This window comes from Poecilia latipinna, unplaced genomic scaffold, assembly GCF_001443285.1.
Source record: "Poecilia latipinna isolate Pla-1442-1.1 unplaced genomic scaffold, P_latipinna-1.0 Scaffold34, whole genome shotgun sequence".
NCBI classification, from domain to species: domain Eukaryota; kingdom Metazoa; phylum Chordata; class Actinopteri; order Cyprinodontiformes; family Poeciliidae; genus Poecilia; species Poecilia latipinna.
This window is the reverse complement of record NW_015112650.1, coordinates 508,705-518,817: the sequence shown is the minus strand read 5'-3', so window position 1 is coordinate 518,817 and position 10,113 is coordinate 508,705. Positions and strand designations below refer to the sequence as shown.

The window sequence follows — 10,113 nt, the reverse complement described above, 5'->3', positions numbered from 1 at the left end:
AAATCCTCTCAAAGAAATATTGACCAAAGCATGTCATCAAAAATATGCAAAGAACTCCGTACCTGGTGATCTCCAATACTTTTATTTATTGACGTGCTGAGATGTAGCTTATTTGACCAGTAATAAAGTAAAAAAAAATAATTCTTGGCTTGCTTTCAGTGTCTTGATAAATTTCTATGAGCTCCATCACTGAGGACTTTGCAAGACAACGGCAAAGTGAATTTCATTATTTCTAATTAAAATTGGACGCTTTGTGAGATTGTTATCCAATCAAATATTTCCGTTGGTCAAATTCTTGCTCGTGAAAATGTCCTTCTCCTCTCTAAAATGGAATATTTGCAATGAAGCAGAAATGTGACTTAATCCAGATAACTGCATTAGCTTCATAGCATCCTTATCTGATTCAAAAAGCATTTTTCAGACTGTGAAGGGAAAAATTGCTCCACCACCCACATGTTACGCTGACACTTGGTTTCAAAACAGTTTGTTCATATTGACTCTCTCCTCCCAACTTCCCTCAGAATACCTCCAGATGTAATTTCACTCTAGAGTTTGTGGTTCTCGCCTTGTGACCCTCTAAAACACAGCTCCGAGACTTTTTTCATACAGGAAAATCCGCTGAGATCAAACAGTGATCTGCTCCATTCACAGCAGCGCAGAAACAGAAAAGTGCTCTAAAGTATCAGCTCATAGCATCACCTAGAAGAACAATTTGTAATTGGCGTCATGTCTGGATGACCTGGGCAAGTATTTCAGTAGCTGCAAGGTGGAAAATATATGTACCTTATCTTAAAACTCATAAAACCAGTAAGATGACCAGTAAAGTTCCTTTTTTAATCTACACACCCCTGTTTTATCCATTCACAATGCCAACACTAAATTTTTTCTTTCTGTGAGATATCAATAATAAAATAAAAACTACTAGTTTCTTTTAGGCATGCAGTAATTCTACTATTGCATCACTTTTCTATTTCAACTTGACTATCCTTCGGTATAAAGGATAAGAAAATCACTGTCACCCAAAAGTCTCTTGATCCTTCTGCGTACTCTCGTAAATCAAGAGAGACGAATCTGCCGAGACGAATCGGATCCTATGAACAAAGGGCCTCGGTCCGCATCATCCCTGCGGCGGTTCGTGCATCGGCAGAAACAGGCAAACCAAACTTGTCATTTTATTGTGTAACTTTTACGGCGGAAATTGGCAGCAGCTGTCAGTCGCAAGAATGTGGAGTAAACACTTTTTACTGGATAAGAAGAAGAACGGTCATTTACTTCATAAGTAAGTACGATATAAGTTCCAGTCAAATGTTTTATTATGGAGAAGGTGCGTTTCTAATTATTAGGAACCATGGGAACAACTGTCTCACCGTCATGTAGCCTAGCATGTACAAAAAAAGGGTTAGCATCTCCTCTTTTGTTTGCTTCTGTGTCTACAAGGGGAAACACAGTTTGTGACATATAGAGGTATAAATAATGTGGTGTGAATTCAGGCAAACTCAGCAATTCAATCAACACATCAGGAAGGAGAATCGGTTTCTAAGCTAGCCTTTACCAAATGGTGTAAATGCCGCTATGGGAGCAACAAGGTGTGCTACTTCCACAGACAAATTGCCATGACTTGAACAAGCAGAAGCTGTGATTATTTTGACAAAAACAACTCTTTTCAAAACTCCCTAAGTGTCGTATTCTTGTGTCAGATTGGATTCAGTCACAGCGCAAAGTTTTGGAGAATCTATGAGATGATTCTGATAGTTCTCATTCAAGGTCATCCCATCGAGTTTAGAACAGAAATCCCTGACTATCCAGTGTCTTCTTGGGCTCAGGGCTGCATTATCTTTTGCGTCATTTTAGACAGATGCCACGAAGATCCACACTTCCTTTCTTTGATGGGTAAATAACTCACATTGTGTTTTTCTCACAGGAAACAAATCTGCTTTTTCGGTTTCTGTCCAAACAATCACCTGGCTTACCGTCCACCTGACACGCCGGCCTCTGAAACTGAAGCAAGCAGGCGAGGAACCAAAGGAAGCATTGGAGAAGGAAGGTAACCATTTTCAAAGTTGGTTAAAAAATGGATGCCACAAAGCGAGAGACACTCGCGACGCCTCGTCTTAATTCAGCCGTGGTTGGTCGGCGGTAGAGGAGACGACATGTGGCTCTCTCAGCGTCTTTACTACACGCCGCTTCCGTTTTCCTGCTCCATTGTTCTCCCTTTGAAAATAACACATACCTCAGTTTGCTATTGTGACGGCTAATCGGCCCCGCGGGGTCGCTCAGCCAATGCGAACAAGCCAATCCAAAAATACTATCATGCAAAAGCCGGAAGAAGTTAAAACATTGTTTTGATACTTCACACATTACATAAAAGCAGCCGGTCAAAAGGACGATTGAATAACAGCATTGATAAATAAGTTGTTTGGTTCTTTTTACATGGTTTGTAGATGAAAACCGACCGTCAGAAGCGGCTGATGCAATTTTTAGCAAGACCGATCTTCCATAAAACATTAGATTTTGGTTTTCTTTAAAGTTCGAGATCCTCATGGCAATTTCTTTCTAGTTTCCTTCAAAGACTCTTTTGCTCTCATTGATATTTTGTAACCCAAGTTACTTTTTGCACATTGCACAAAGTTTTGTAAACTTTTCCGGTGGATTATGTCTTAAATGAAACCAGTTAACACTAACCCTGGGATGATTTTGGTATTAAAGGGGCTTTAATTCAGACTATGAACCCGTTTTGCATTAAAGTATAAACAGCTCAACTCAGTTCAGTGTTGTGTACCAAGTCAGCATATATTGAATATAAGTTAATGTTATATTTAAATCTTTAGGAATATACTGAGTGTTTATATGTGTGTGTCCTTAAGACTATTACTGCTCATTATTTATTGTTGTATGTTTATTATAATTATAATTTATTTATTTACTTATTTTTTTTGTTGTGTGCTATGCTGGGACAAACAAATCCCCACACTTCAGGGATCAATAATATCTTATCTTATCTTATCTTATCTTATCTTATCTTATCTTATCTTGTCTTGTCTTGTCTTATCTTACAGCTATGTAGTTTGCTGATGTTTCGTCTCGTCTTACAGAACACATTGCCACAAAACAAGAACAAGACAAAAAAAAAAAAAACCTCCCGGAAAAGCAGCCGTCAATCTCCAAAGATGAAGCCACGTTCATCTGAAAGTGTCAAACTTCTTGAAGTGTAAACAAATGCTAAGTAGCTTAAAACTTCTGCACTGAACCATATTTTATGACAAAACTGATTTGCATCCTGGAAACTGTGTGTGTTATTGTCCGGTGTTGGCTTCGGCTGTCGCCGGGTTTCCTCTGTCAGCTCAAGTAATTGTTTCCTAGCAGCATGGGGGTCTCATCATGGAGTTTGTTGCTGAGGCCATCAAAGGACGGAGCGGTGGATTTTTAAAACCTCTAATCTGGTCCATGACCCCTCGCCAGGAACCGTAGTGAACCTGTGCTTTACTGCTTCCCTTCGGAGGAAGAACACAATCACCTCCGCGGCGAAGAAAGACGGAAAAAGGGATGGAATAAAACATGAGGCCGTCTTTTGATGTGAGACTCAAACGTGGTCTGTGTAGCCGGAAGGGCTTGAAGTGAATGGTAATATCTCAACACCTCTTATAATAAATTACAAATATTAAAAACAGTAATTTAACACACGTATATTCAGCCGCCTTAATATCCCTCAATCATTTTTTTTTTGCCACAACCAGTTGTTGTATAATTTGATTTCAATATATTTAAAAAAAAAAAAATCTGCTCGGTGAAAACCTCAGAAGTTTGTCATAAAAAAAAAAACAAACCTTAGATGTTCCTGCTTATAAAATTACGATTAAATAAAGCATGGGACACAACAAACATGACGACACAAGATTTGAGACAGGGACAGAGGTTTGAACTCTGGTAAAAATAATAAATCAATTACTTCCTGATCATCTTCCCAGTCACTCGTCATCCTGTCTGTTTCGCCGAGTCAGACCTGCAACGTGCCCTCAAGAATCACCTCTGTTCCTGCTTGCACATTTGTGCATTCATCATAAGCAGAAGCTATTTTAGCTGCACTGTGTTTCACTCAATCTGACTGAACTTGAGACAAACGGGTTCAGTTTTCATCCTGTCTGTCATGGAGAGGTGAGAAAGGCAAACGGTGAACCACCCGGTCAGAAAAAGCTCAGATCTTATCAGGAAGTGGTGAAGAGAAACGGATGCTTGTTGGTTTTAGGGATAAAAAAAAAACAAAAATAAAAAAACACTTAAGGAATGTGCATCATTTGGTTAAATCTGTTTTTATTTAGAAAACATGTCTACAGATGAGTGCGGGCAGGACTGTGGTTAAATATATTTCCCCTGCAAAATCTTCTCATCTTGATAACAATGGACAAGTAAGAAGGCAAAGAAACAATATAAGACTGTACAAAAACACAAAAACTTAGCAAGTATTTTCATCTAGTTTCTGTACCAAATGTCTTAGCTCACTTCAAATAAGACAAAACGAACTTTTCAGCAAAACGCAGGAGTCAACGATTCTGTAATGTTGATGAAAAAGTGCTAAATCTGCTGGCAGATTTTTTTTCACTTATAACAAGACATTATTCCCATGTTATAAGTGAAATAATGTTATAACATCATCAATATTAAGGAATTATGATCTCCAATATACTGCTGAAAAGAAAAGTTACTTGTGAGTCAGTTTTGTCTTATTTCAAGTGTTCTAAGATATATTTTCTAGAAACTAGACACACTTGCAGTGTAGTTATTTAAATCCCTTTAACTTCAGTTCTTTGTTAAAAAACAAAACACTGAGTGTGTTTTTAATTGCACGCAAATTCTTGCGGTCACGTTTCCCATGGAAGAGGCTTTGGTCGCACGCTGGTGCAGAATTGATCAAACGTGTGCTTTGATCCGCTGCCGGATCGCAGCATGACTTCACCTGAAGTCAGCTTACAGATGAGAACCTTACGATGCACAGACCCGGTTTCAATCAGAGGCAGAGGCAGGGAGGCGGGCTGAGAGGCCGCCAGACACACTGACCTTTTCCTCTGGACGTCATTGTATAGGTGTGTGGTTACCGGGAACACGCAACGCAGGTGTCGGCCATGTTTATGGGGGGCCTCTCTGAGTCATTGGGCTTCCTGATTGGAAGGATTTCCAATGAAAATCCAGTCAAAACATTTCACCGAGTTGTTGACGCGAAAACGGACTGAAAACAGGCCGAGCGGGGAGCGCAGAGCGGTGTGTTGATGGCACGAGTTGTTGCCTAGCAGCAAATACCGAGTTAGGTTGTGTCTGTGATTAATGAAATGTCAGAGCTGAACTTTTTGCTGCCCTCAAACAAACAGGTACAAGTAACCGGCTCTGTAAACAGTTTTACAAGACAGGAATGTTTAAGCAGAGCAGCTTATCAGAGGTTTCATAAAATGATTTTTTTTTTTTTTTTTGAAGACAAGAGTTTTCCTTCTGAGAAGCACAAACATGTTTACATTCTCTGCTGATGGATGAGGTCGTGAGCAGCATCCTCACGCAAAGGCTAAATAATTCCATCTCGCTTCAAAGGATTTGAAAATCCTTCTCTGTTATTAATCTTCTTACTTGTTATTGGGACATTTTACTCTTGTATCATGTCAGTAAAATGAAATAAAAATTGTGTGGCTGCCACAAATTGCAAAAGTGTTCACACCCCTCACATCAAAACCACAATCAGTTGGGTTTTATTGGTGGGGAAATGCAACGTAGCCCACAATAAAATGATATATGGTATTAAACATGTAAAAAGAGTGGCCTGCACCACCTGGTTCAGTATTGTGAAATACGTCGAAGCTTGCTGCTGTAATATATTAAATTGTGAAAAGTCCTGAGAATATGAATAAAGGCACTTTTTTTCTGACCTGCTTTCCTTTTTTTTCTTTTTTTTTTGTTTTGTTTTGCAGGAAAGTGAAGCATTCAGTCATATAATTCAGTCATATAATGCATGTTTGGTCTGCATGTGTTGTGCTGTGCAAACTGAGACCAAAGTCCCCCAGATTAAATTATATTTTTTAAAAATTCAATTTGGATAATTTAATCAGATCTTCTCAGACAAAAAAAAACAAAACAAAAAAAACAAATAAGAAAAGTCAAAACAAAATAAAACAAAGATCTTTGGCGTGTCTCAAAATGTCAAAAAATTTAATGTGGTTTGATCAAAGAGCATCCTCCTGCAAAAACATGTTTACAACCTGAACATTTCCCCCCTCCCTGTGCTTTCATGCTTCTCTCCTGCCAGCAGACTCTGACCTCAGCTCAACAAAGGAAAACAGTTGTTTACCACAAAGTGAGGAAAGAAGCAACAGAGACAAACAAATCGGGCAGGGGCTTCCTGTGGAGCGTCTGACCACCATCTTAGCCCTCAGACGGGGGAGAAATGTCTCCAGGAGCTTCATATGCAAACCAATTTGTGGCGGTGGCAGCGGCACCTCTGCCGGCTCTGTGGAAGAAATTCATTCTGATTGATGATTTTCTTCTCCCTCATTCTTTCAGGAAGTCTGGGCAACATTGTTATCAATAGCAAAATGCAAAAAAACAAACAAACAAACAAACAAAACAAAAAAAACAACAAAAACAATAACTCAAGCAAGGTTTCACAGATTCAGTCTGAATCGTCCTCCAGGAGATTTTCAGATTGACAGTACCATCTGCTGGTCAAAGAGCCAAACTACAAGGTTTGATTTAAAATGTTCATGGCTCCTTTTCAGATCAATTGAAGCCCCAATTTGACCCATTCTAGATCCAATCCCACAAAAAAAAAAAAAAAAAAGTTTTTGTACATCGTCTGTGTTTTACTGCGTACCATTTTCGTTGATTGACTTTCTGATCCCGGTTTGGTGCAGCCGATGGTTATGAACTGTGAACTTACGATCCCTGATCAGACTTGAAAGCTTTGTTAGGGCTCAAAAGCATTCTGTGAAAAGATAAAAAAAAAAATGAGAAAGTAAAAATAGAGATGTATCAACATATCAAATGGTGGGAATTAAGTACGTTTGTATACTTTAATCCTTTTAATCCCAAGAAGTGTTTTAGAAAATCTCTCTTGCTCCGATGATTCCAGTTTAAGACCCAGTAGAGTTTGTCAAGGTACCAATAGCTACTTTTTTTGACCACTTGATTGGCCAGTATGCAGGTTTCACATAAATTTTTATTGTCTAGCATGGAAGGAGAGAGCTTAATTTTTTCACAGGTTATCTGTCTCGTGTTAAACATTGTCATTATAGTGACAGTTTTCATAAATATGTAAAGACAAAAATGCAATAATAGCTTCCTACTGCAGCTTTAATAACATTAAATATGTCACAACGTATGAAGCTTAACCGCAAAATGTAGAAGTTTAACCTTTTATACCGACTTTCTGGGACGAATTAACATTTTGATGACATTTAATATTTGCATCGTATGTTAACAAAAGACAATTAAAAATAATTTAAATTAGAAACAATGGAGTGAGGGATCTGAACCATGAAGCCTCCTTTTCAACTTCTCTAGGATTTGGGATTTTTTTTCTTTTTCTTATTTTTAGCTTTTGAGATGCAATGCAGCTGCTCCCAGTTGTAAAAACAATACCTTGTTGCCACGGCTTCACATCATAACAACTGTCCGAAAGCAAAAAAAAAAATAAAAATAAAATACTTCCAGCTGCACAGCATCCAAAACTAGAGGGAATAATTGTCCAAACAAGCCCCCCCCCCAAAAAAAAAGATTTCTCTCAGCTGTAACTTGAGGTGCAGCAGTTTGCCTTTGTGAAAACATGGACTGCAGCTCCTCTAGTGGCAACAGATGGTATTAGATTTCACTCCTGATGACACCCTGAAAACAAACGCTGCAGTGAGAGTCGTTATCATAATCTCCATCATAAACACACACAAAACCGGCATAATTCACCCTGACATTAAGTCTAATAAATCGCCTCACTGTCTGTCTCACACATTTGTTACCGGACAGACGCAAACCTCCGCATGAACACACCGCGCCGCCACCTCCGGGTTGTCTATCCTCCCCAGTGAGTGTGTGTGGGAGCCATCTGTGTGTCTGTGTGAGTGAGTCAGTCGTCGGTCAGACAGGCCCGGCTTATTAAACCCACACACAGGCATCCATCCAAAAAGGACAACAGATTTTTTTAAATGTAATTTTTAAGCAAGCTTGACCCCTGTCATCAATGTCGTAATCATGTGAAGAAGAAGAAGAAAAACAAGAAGAAGAAGGCAGAGGTGAAGGGTGGCGATGTGCATGAAGTGAACCAAAAATAGAAAATGATTGAATCCAGCAGAGTTAAATTAGATCTAGTCATCGCTGACTAACACTGCAGCATTATGCAATGCGGCAGAGGCACAGAAGCAACCCGCTGGATGTGATTTATGGTTCATCTTGACGTTTTTGTCTGCTTCGTTTTGAGTAACAAGCAAAGACTTTAAGTTTTACCTTTATTTATTTATTTTTTTTTACTACAAGTAAAGTCTCTGAAACAGTGGTCCCGAAAGTCGGTCCTCGAGGGCCGGCATCCTGCATGTTTTAGTTCTCTCCCTGGTTTAACGAACCTGGATCAAATGATGGCTAAAGAAGGTCTAAGAAGAACATTGACCTTTGTGTCGGCTTGTTGCATACCACTCTACTTGGTCTCTACGGAGACACGGTGGTCTGTTGAGAACGGGGAAATCTGGGAACTTTTTTATCACAGTAAAACTCCAATGAAAAGGTTGTTACTACCAGCAGGGAGAGAACTAAAACGTGCAGGATGTCGGCCCTCGAGGACACCAGATGAAGCTTTTGAAGCTGCAAAATACTGCAGAACTGATGAAAGTGGAAACGTCAGTTTTCTATATTAAGATAAATTCAATTAGTTTTGCATTTGGTGTCTTGTAAAGAATCTCAGTTCATTGGAGTTTTGCTGTGATAAAAAAGTTCCCAGATTTCCCCGTTCTCAACAGACCACCGTGTCTCCGTAGAGACCAAGTAGAGTGGTATGCAACAAGCCGACACAAAGTTTCAGTTTTGCAGAGACACCAAGCTCTGCTAACCTTTCAGGTCTCATGAGTTTGAACTTTTGGAAGTGCGAACATCATCGCCAGTCGCATCAAACCTTACACCGTTTCCGTCCGCCCCGGAAAGCTCAGAGTCACTTCGCGACTCTTCATGGGGGTCAGTGATAATGATGCCCCTGCTTCTGAGCTGAGCATGAAGTGAAATCAGGCCAACCGGACCGGACAGCACAGGTCAAACACTTAAACTCCATCAAACTGAATTAGTCTGGATGTTGTTGACGACCGAACCGAGCGAACCAGGGTCTAATTTTGCTGAAAATTCTTCATTAGAGTTGCTCTGGAAGCTGAAAAGCAGCCACCAATCTGTCTCATTGATATCACACAGATTAATTTGTTACGGAGCAGCGCTTAAGAGTCCTGCTACCTATTTATCAACCTCGTCTCTGCGTGCCGTGTCAGCGCCGTGGGCGTAATCGGGTCAGTGGAACTCTGTGCAGACAAACTTTAAATTATTGATCAGCTGTAGTCTGCCAGCAGTCCATCATCAGACCACTCGCCGTCACTGGAGAGCCTCGGTTTAATGAGTGCACTCTCAGATTTAATGGCTGTGCTGCCTTTTAAAGAGCGAAGATGATTGTTGTTATTGAACGCAAACAAGAAGCTCGTCTAACGATCATTAGGAAGATCATTAGAGAACGATCATCATCCACTGTTGGTGGCTCCGGAGCAGAGGTCGACTGAGTAGAGCAACCAAAAGATTTGACTCGATGAGAGTAGAACTACTTCTGCATATTTTTACTCACGTAAAAGTAAAAAGTAGCCGTCCAAGAAATGACTCGAGTAAGAGTAAAAATGTGTTTGTGTAAAAAGGCTACTCTATCACACAATCAATCAATCATTTCATATTTCAAAATTATGATTTTTATGTAGTTATGTGGATTTTTTTTTTTTTTTTTATTTAAGGACCAAAATTAAACTAATTCATTTTGTAACATAATTACAAAATAACAAAATCAGGCAAAAAAAAAAAAATCCAAATGAGTTTGGCCTTGGTACAAGAGTGGCAGGAATTGATTGTTGAAAG

The 10,113-nt window shown here is 39.5% G+C and overlaps 1 long non-coding RNA gene across 1 annotated transcript; it reads left to right on the top strand.

The window, feature by feature from the left end:
- Positions 1-1,192: 1,192 nt before the first annotated feature.
- On the top strand, positions 1,193-3,777 carry LOC106953650 (uncharacterized). The gene is made up of 3 exons (XR_001426240.1): positions 1,193-1,279; positions 1,922-2,044; positions 3,057-3,777. It is a non-coding gene; the product is annotated as an uncharacterized LOC106953650 (long non-coding RNA).
- Positions 3,778-10,113: the final 6,336 nt, after the last annotated feature.